The sequence below is a fragment of the Bidens hawaiensis genome, unplaced genomic scaffold (assembly GCF_021521415.1).
Source record: "Bidens hawaiensis isolate Kalapana, Puna unplaced genomic scaffold, B.hawaiensis_p1.1 tig00030197_1, whole genome shotgun sequence".
In the NCBI taxonomy this organism is placed as follows: domain Eukaryota; kingdom Viridiplantae; phylum Streptophyta; class Magnoliopsida; order Asterales; family Asteraceae; genus Bidens; species Bidens hawaiensis.
In genome coordinates this window covers 189,309-197,500 of record NW_027495019.1, presented here as the reverse complement: position 1 = coordinate 197,500, position 8,192 = coordinate 189,309, and positions in this window count along the sequence as shown.

Here is an 8,192-nt window from a genome sequence, read left to right as displayed (position 1 = left end):
GCCAAGCTAATGGAAGCATCGCGAGTTTTCTCAAGAAATGAAAAACAAATTGCCCAAGATAGAGCGAGAGAAAGAGGGCACCAAGCTGAGACACCGCGCAGCAACGAAAGAAGGGGCAAACAGAACTCTGTATGGTCCAGGTTGCAACCAACCAGTTTTTCTTCCGCAGAAAAGCAGGCGCAACCAAGCTCACCCCAGCCCCAAAAAGACGTTCGTAATCGCGGGGAGGGTGACAAGAGGGAAGGCGGCAGAGATCCTAACAGACCTCTGCCAAGAATATGGACTCCCCTCACTAAAACGCCTTCACAAGTGTTGAGCACTGAGAATGTCCAGTTCAAAACCCCCAAGCCACTACACTACAAGGGACCATCAAACAGTGGCAAGTACTGTGAGTTTCACAAGTCCACAGGACACAACACTGATGCATGCCACCACTTGAAGGATGCAATTGAAAAAGATGTGAAATCAGGCAAGCTGGCTCACCTGGTGAAAAACTCAAGACCAGAAAATGAACAACCAGAAGGAGCCTCTGCCAGCAAAAGGTTCAAAAGAATCTGTGTAGCCGAGGGAGGAAGGCAAGGGCAAAATTCAAGAAAGAGAAGCGCGCAGGTCCAAGGAGATTGGCGCGAGCAACAAGTAATCTTCCCAAGAATCAGGGGAGGCCCTTCTATCAGCAGTCCTCTTGTCATCACTACACACATTGCTCATTATGAAGTGTCAAAAGTCCTGGTGGACACTGGCAGCGAATCAGACATCATGTATGAGCAATGTTTCAGGAAACTGGATCCGGCAGACCAAACAAGGCTTGAGATTGTGAATGCACCAATCTCTGGTGTTTCAAATGAAATCATTCATCCCCTAGGTCAAATACAATTTGAACTAACCATGGGGGATGAGAAACATAAGCGAGCCGAAGTGGTCAACTTCTTGGTCTTGCCCACCACTTCATGCCACAATATGATATTGGGTAGGGGAACGATTGCCCAATTCAACGCCATACCGTCGCCAGCGCACGGCGCGTTGGGGTTCCCAACACCAACAGGTGTAACTTTTGTATACCGAGATCATTTGTGTGCAGTGACAAGTACTCCGCGGGAAGGGAGAATGAAACTTCCAATGGCAGACAACGCGCCAGAGGAATGGATTCTCAACCCAAAATTCCCGGAGAAAACAATCACAATTGGCGCTACGATATCAGACGACGCGAGGTTGAGAATGAAAAGATTGCTCACAGCATATATGTCGGTCTTCGCGTGGCAACACTCTGATATGACTGGGGTTCCGCGAGACCTGCGCAACATTCTCTCAACACGTTCAAGTCTGTAGAGCCAATTGCTCAAAAGAAGAGAGTCATAGGGGATGAGAAGGCGAGGGCCATGAATGAGCAGGTTGAGGATCTATTGCGCGCAAACATCATCCGCCCGATACGATACCAGACATGGGTAGCCAATCCTGTGATGGTAAAGAAAAGTAACGGGTCGTGGAGGATGTGCATTGACTTCAAGGACCTCAACAAAGCATGCCCAAAAGATTGTTACCCCCCTCCCAAACATCGACGCAAAGGTGGACTCCGTGGCGCCATTCAAGCTCAAATGTTTCCTGGATGCCTACAAGGGCTATCACCAGATTCAAATGGCACCACAAGACGAGGACAAGACCGCCTTCAGAACCGACAAGGGTGTTTTTTGTTACACAAAAATGCCCTTTGGTTTAAAAAATGCCACCTACCAAAGACTTATGGATGCCGTTTTCAGCGAGCAAATTGGAAGAAACCTAGAAGTCTACGTGGATGATTTGGTGATCAAAAGCAGGGAGGAAAAACAAATGCTCAAAGACATCGAAGAAACCCTTGGGCGCCTAAAGGAAGTTAACATGAAGCTCAATCCGAGCAAATGCACTTTCGGCGTACAAGAGGGAAAATTTCTAGGTGTAATGGTCACCAAGGATGGTTTCAAGGTGAACCCAGAGAAGGTAGAGGCCATCCTTGACATGCCCTCGCCATCCACCATGAAAGAAGTCCAGAAGCTGAATGGTAGATTGGTTTCAATCAACAGGTTCCTAGCGAACCATGCAAGCAAATCTACCCCATTTGTCAACACATTGAGAAATTGCTTAAAGAAAAGCCAATTCAAATGGACTCCTGAGGCCGAGCAAGCTTTCAGTGAGGTAAAAGAATGTTTGATAAATCTGCCTGCGCTCACAACTCCACTTCCTGGTGAAACTTTGACATTGTACATATCAGCAGGAGAGCGCGCAATCGGCGCAGTATTGTTGGTGGATCGCAAGGGAATCCAAACGCCAATATACTATGTGAGTCGGGTGCTGACAGATCCTGAGACGCGCTACTCCATCATGGAAAAGTTAGTTTTGTCACTAACACACGCGTCACGCAAACTTCATAGATACTTCAATGGTCATCCTATTGAAGTTCTGACTGGTTACAACATCCAGCAAGTCTTGCGGCGTCCCGCGCTCTCAGGAAGGCTGACAAAATGGGCGCTGGAATTAGGAGAGCACACGATCGCCTATAAGCCCCGTCCAGCTATAAAGGGACAAGTCTTAGCTGATTTTATCGCAGAAATCCCCGAAGGAAAAATTGAAGAGGCTCAGCGCGAGGTAGACCCTCCGCGAGCCAATGATGAAGAAAATGTTTGGAGATTGTTCACTGACGGAGCTTCAAACAACGAAGGGTCCGGCGCAGGCCTCAAACTGGTGGATCCAGAGAATCATGAATATACTTACGCGATCAGGTTGGACTTCAAGAGCACCAACAATGAAGCTGAGTATGAAGCCCCGCTGGCTGGCCTGCGCATCGTGCACAAATTCGGAGTTAAAAAGCTAGAGGCACATGTTGATTCATACTTGGTAGCAGCACAGGTCAATGGCCTTTATGATGCCAAGGAGAATACCATGCCTCTGTATCTAGAGCAGGCGAAAAAGCTCATCGAGCAATTTGACTGCTTCAGAATCATACATATTCCGCGCAGTGAAAACAAGTCTGCTGACGCGCTGAGCAAGATGGCATCAACCAGCTTCGATCACTTTGGCAAAGATGTCAGGGTAGAAGTAATGAGCAACCCGTCGGTGGGAGCGAAGTCTGTCCTGGTAACTCATACAACCCCTTTATCATGGATAACTCCAATAATGGAATTCTTGATGGAGGGAAAGGTACCAGACGATCGCGCATAGGCGAGGAAGATAAGACACAAGTCGCAGAATTATGAACTGCTTGATGGTACATTATATCGACGCTCTTATCTTGGACCACTCATGAAATGCCTAGATGCTGAGGAAGCAAGCTATGTGATCAGAGAGATACACGAAGGAATCTGTGGAATACATGCTGGCCCGCGCATGGTGGTTGCTAAGGCAATGAGCGCAGGTTAGTATTGGCCAGGCATGTACTTGGACGCTTTAAAAGAGATCCAAAAATGCAAAGCGTGTCAGAGCTATGCGCCAAACACCATGCGGCCAAAGAACAACTTGATTCCGGTGACCTCCGCATGGCCTTTTCACAAATGGGCAATCGATATTGTGGGTTCCCTACCGCAGGCGCAAGGGCGAGTAAAATTTTTGGTAGTGGTAGTAGACTATTTCACAAAATGGGTTGAAGCCAAGCCACTAGCAAAAATCACAGCCGAGGCGATGAAGCAATTTATTTGGAGCCACATCATATGCCGTTTTGGCCTGCCCATGGAAATTGTGAGCGATAATGGCAAACAATTCACCTACAGGAAGATATCCAGTTGGCTCAAGGAATTGCGCATCAACCAAATCTTCACTTCAGTATACCACCCTCAGGGGAATGGCCAAGTGGAGCGCGCGAACCAAAGCTTGCTGAATGGGCTGAAGAAAAGGTTGGAGGGAGAATCCCATTCATGGGTCGAGGAGCTACCTAATGTCCTGTGGGCGCACAGGACATTAAGCAAAACCAGCAATGGCGAATCCCCGTTCAGCCTAACCTATGGAACGGAGGCAATGATTCCAGCAGAAATTGGATGCCCATCCCATAGAGTGCTCATGATGAACAAGATTGATAACGAGCGCGAAAGGAGGTTGGATCTCAACTTGCTTGAAGGGCGCAGAGAGGCGGCTATCATCAATGAAGCCAAATACAAGAAAAAACTGGAAAAATATTACAATCAGCGCATGAAAGAATGCCACTTCAAGAAGGATGATTTTGTCCTTCGAAGCAATGAAGCTAGCCGCGCGATACCCCCGGGAAAGATGTCCCCCAATTGGGAGGGACCTTATCAAGTCTCGGAAGAATTGGGAAAAGGCGCATACGCCTTAAAAGATTTGAATGGAAAGAAGATCCCGCGCGCATGGAACGCGGCACAGCTTAGAAAATGTTTCATGTAAAAATTGTCAAGTTTGTAATCAAGGCTTTTTAAGCCATTATGAATAATGATACGCGCTATCTTCTCTTAATGTGGATTTTATTACCTTTTGCATACATGTTTCACACTTCCCTTTATTAATTTTGAGCAATATGACAACATTGTATTGACATCAAAACAAAATAAAACGAAGTAAAACATACATGCGCGAGCTTCAAGCTCAAACGCGTTAATGAGTCTTAACTCTAAAACGTCAGGGCCTTAGCCCAATAATATGAGCCTTAGCTCAGAGCTTTAGCCCAATAATGTGAGCCTTAGCTCAAATCACTCACAACATCCATCCTACATGCTGCGCAGCCTGACCATAAAAATACCTAAGCACAACTAAGGCAAAGCACATGCCAAAAACATAGTTGTTAAGGTCTCAGGTCGAGGTCGCGCATGAAATTGTAATGGATATCTGAGTAACACATACTGACACGTAAAGGCTAAAAAACTCATAATTCCCTATAATAAATGCGCGATAACGTCGCGCAAAAGAGGAATAATGAAATGCCAAAGCACGTGTCAACATAGTCAGGATATTGCAAAATCACTTACAATATGACAAGGATTAAGTAAAATAATTTCCTTACAACCTTGTTCTTATTTCAACGTGCAAGCATATCTTATATTCAACAAGCAAACATGCAATATAAAGAGATGATTCGGGAATGCGCAAGATAAAAATAAGGGAAAAACAAAATTTCATTCCAAAGCATTAAAATTTACAAGTTTACAAGATGATGAGATACAAACTACAAATAAAAAAAAAACATGAAGGGCTTCTCAAGTCTCCACGTCGACGTCAGCCTCTTCATCGTCCTCATCACCGCCCTCAGCATCTGGCGCAGCCCGCTCCTCGTCATCTCCAAACTGACCATAGTCAAGTTGTTCATCCTGAATGGAGTCTTCTATCACAATAGTGTCAGGAGCGGGTCCTTTGGCCACGCCAGAGCCGCTAGCAGGGGCAGCATTCCCCGCGCCATCATCGCCGCCACCAGCCCCATCGCACTCGTCAAGTAATTTCTTTAGCGCGCCGAGATCGGGCTGGTCAGCAAGCGCGGATATCTGCAAATCATAAGGAAAAATATGAGTACAAAAAGACTTGGAAAATAAGTCAAGGTAATCTCATTAAGGTTAAAATACCTGCGCAAGGATGGGAATGGGAGTATTCAAATACTTCTCCCCCATCTCGGCCATGTCCGCGCAGGCAACGTCGAGCTGATAAGGGTAATCGGATGGGTTCTTCTTCAGCATGCTATATTCACAGCCAACCTTAAACCCTTCAGCTCGTCCCACCAAGCGCGCGGCAGCGTTGCAATCCATCACAAGGGCCTGAAACTCGTCTGAGTATTTCATCGCGTAAGCGCAACGAGTCATACCCTGTGAGATTAGCCATTGGCGATCCTGCGCGAGGGAAGAAACAGACGTCTCAAGAGCAGGAATCTGAGAGTTTAACAACTCAACAGTTTCCTTAGTCTGTTTCAGCTCCTCTTTGTCGGACGCTGCTGCCGCCAAGGCTTCTTCCTTTTCCGCTCTCGCAACATCGAGGGCTTCCTGGCTAGACGCTGCCGTTGCCAAGGCTTCATCTTTCTCGGCCCGCGCGGCCGCCAGCTCCTTCTTCAGGCGCGCAACCTCACTCTCCAATGATGATTTGTCAGTTATAGACGGGACAAGAGCTTGGTCACGCGCCTCCGCCTCCAGCTCCAAGTCGCGCACTCTACGCGCGTACTTGGCTGAGTCCGCCTCGGCCGCCTGTAGCTTCTCCCGCGCAGCCTGTAGCTCATGACCGCGCTTCACGAAGGCGGTGTTGGCACTTGCTCTGTTCTCGCTGAGCTCTGCTTGGAGCTTCTCAGCTCTCTCTCGAGCATCAGAAAGATGCCAAGCAGACACTTTAGCCTCTTGTTTGGCTTCCGCAAGAGCATCACGTACCTTTATGTAATCATAGCGAAGCTCTTGGGAGGCAGCAAAGAAAGCCGACCCAGCAAACAGATGATCGTTGAGCAAGTCATCGCGAGCGCGGCCCTCCTGAAACCTTCTTTCAGCTGGAGGCACAGAATGAGCCCAGAAGTCCTCACACACACCCATGGACTGAAATGAGCTGTCTTCAGTAATATTCCATCTCGGGCGGTAAATGTGATCGGCTTCCTGCAAACACAAAGTAATGATCTAAGTCATCAAAACACTAATATGGAAGTCCGCGCAGCGGAGCAAAAAACAAACCTATACCTGCGGGGATGAAGCAGAAAAGTCAGCGCCAGCCCCACGAGAAGACTCATCATCATCATCATCATCATCATCGTACTCAGTATATCCCACCAATAGCAAAGCTATAGTAGGGTCTGAGGAGGGTAAGATGTAGACAGCCTTACCTCTACCCCATAAGGATAGAGAGGCTGCTTCCAGTGAGACCCCCGGCTCGATAGTAGTTTTGCATCAAGCCTTGGACATAAGGCACATAATACTCAATCATCGGGACACCGGCTGATCGGTGCATGTACCCTTGTCTTTCGGCTATCAACGCCACTACATGATGCCTGATTAACCGTCCGTCACTTTTAACGTTATTTTCACGAGATTAGTAAAATAACGTCAAAATTAGTGCAGTTTCTCGTGGCGCTGCGAAATCTCGTGGCGCTGTAGGGCTGGCACGGCCGCTGTCGGAGCCTTCAACTTGAACCTCCTCATCCTCTGAAACAGGCCTTTTCTCCTGCAACCTAGAAGAACCAAAATCGGTCTCGCGAGGAGGGCTGCGCGCAGGAGGAGGTGAGGGAGGTCTCGACGCCGCCAGATCGGCGCGTAAAACGGCCTCCTGCTCCTTAGTAATCCCGATGAGGGGAGATTCAGCGCTTGCAGGAGCAGGAGCAGAACCAACGGCGCTGGCACCGGCGCCAGCAGTGCCGCCAGCAGCTTGAACGCCACCTATGACTCCTATGAAAAATCAACAAAAACAAATGGTTCATGACTTGATCTAAAAGAAAAAAGTAAGAAAATAAAAGCGCAATACATACCTTGGCGCAACGCCGTTCGCGAGTTAAACATCGCCATGAAGTCCATTCTCCCCTTTGAGGGTAAAACAGGGGACTTCGAAGCGACCTCCGGCGCAGCCTCGGCACCTTGTTGCGCCTGAGGTTGATCCACCAAGATCGCCGGCTCTACAAACATTTGAGTGAGCAAAGATTCATTAGTAATTCTATCAGAATCGCACTCATAGAACCATAAAGGATAAGCAAAGTATACCAGTCGAAGAGGAAACGGCAGGCGCAACGACGCTCCCCTTTTCCGCCGCGCGAACGGAGGAGGTAGCGGCACCATACCTCGTGTGGACAGGAGGTCTGCCCACTTTTTGAGGCAGGGAAGACAAGGAAAACGTGGAGGTAAACTCCTGGGTTTTCTCAAGTTCTCTCGCCTGAGTAGGAGGATCCTGAGCAACAGGGGCAACATCTTTCTTCTGTTTCTTACTGGCACATGCGCCAGTTTTCCCCTTAGCTTTACGCTTTAGTTGGGGCGCCTCAGCCTCCTCCTCCTCCTCCTCCTCCTCCTCCTCCTCCTCTTCCGCGAGCTCAAGCTCGTAGTTCTCAAGCGCGTCTTCAATATACGCAACAGAAAAGTTAGCCAAATCTGGTATTATAAAGGCATAAGCATAAGTACAAAGGCTTACCAGGCGCATCGCTGTCAAAGAGAAATCCCAGATCAACAGGGATGAACATGTCATCGAAGCGATCGGGGAAGCCAACCTCCCCAGCGCCCAGCGCGACGGAGCCACCCTCCATATGCTCATCATAGGCGGCGTGGACATACTCCTTGCTG